Raw genomic sequence first — 633 nt, 5'->3', positions numbered from 1 at the left:
GGGAGCCTGGTGGGCTGCCGTCTATGGGGTCACACAGAGTCGGACACGACTGAAGTGACTTAGAAGCAGAAGATCAAGGCTGCCCAGGTGGAATACAGGAAAATACCTTAACAGCCAGTATTAACCCCATGATGCCCTTTTCCCTCAGCTTGTGTTACACCTTGCCCTCCGACCCTTCTTCCCAATTTTCTAGTCACTTCTTACCAGCATCTTTTCCTGCACTTGTTTCAGAGAACTCCAGGGTCTTCTGATCTTCCACTTAAACTTACTCCTCTGGGATTTAAATAGTATTTCTAGTGGTAAACTCCAAAATAAGCGTTTCTGCCACATAGATAAGATACCCTTCAAACCAACGGGTGGGGGCGGGGAGGGATCACGTTGGGACAACGGACGCTCCACTGAGGGAAGGAAACGAGCGTACCTCTGTGGGAGGGCTGTCAGGTCTTGCTCAACTTTGTTGGGCCAGAGGTCTTGGCCCTGCTCCCTTTGTCAGTACTACAGCAAGTGGGCTTCCCAGGTGGTGCTAGTGGTAGAGAACCCGCCTGCCAACGCACCCCTGGAAGAGGGGATGGCAAACCACTCCAGTATTCCTGCCTGGAGAATCCCATGGACCGAGGAGCCTGGCAGGCTACA

This window comes from Bison bison, unplaced genomic scaffold (genome assembly GCF_000754665.1).
Source record: "Bison bison bison isolate TAMUID 2011002044 unplaced genomic scaffold, Bison_UMD1.0 scf7180017864500, whole genome shotgun sequence".
NCBI lineage: Eukaryota > Metazoa > Chordata > Mammalia > Artiodactyla > Bovidae > Bison > Bison bison.
Note: the sequence above shows the minus strand (reverse complement) of the source record.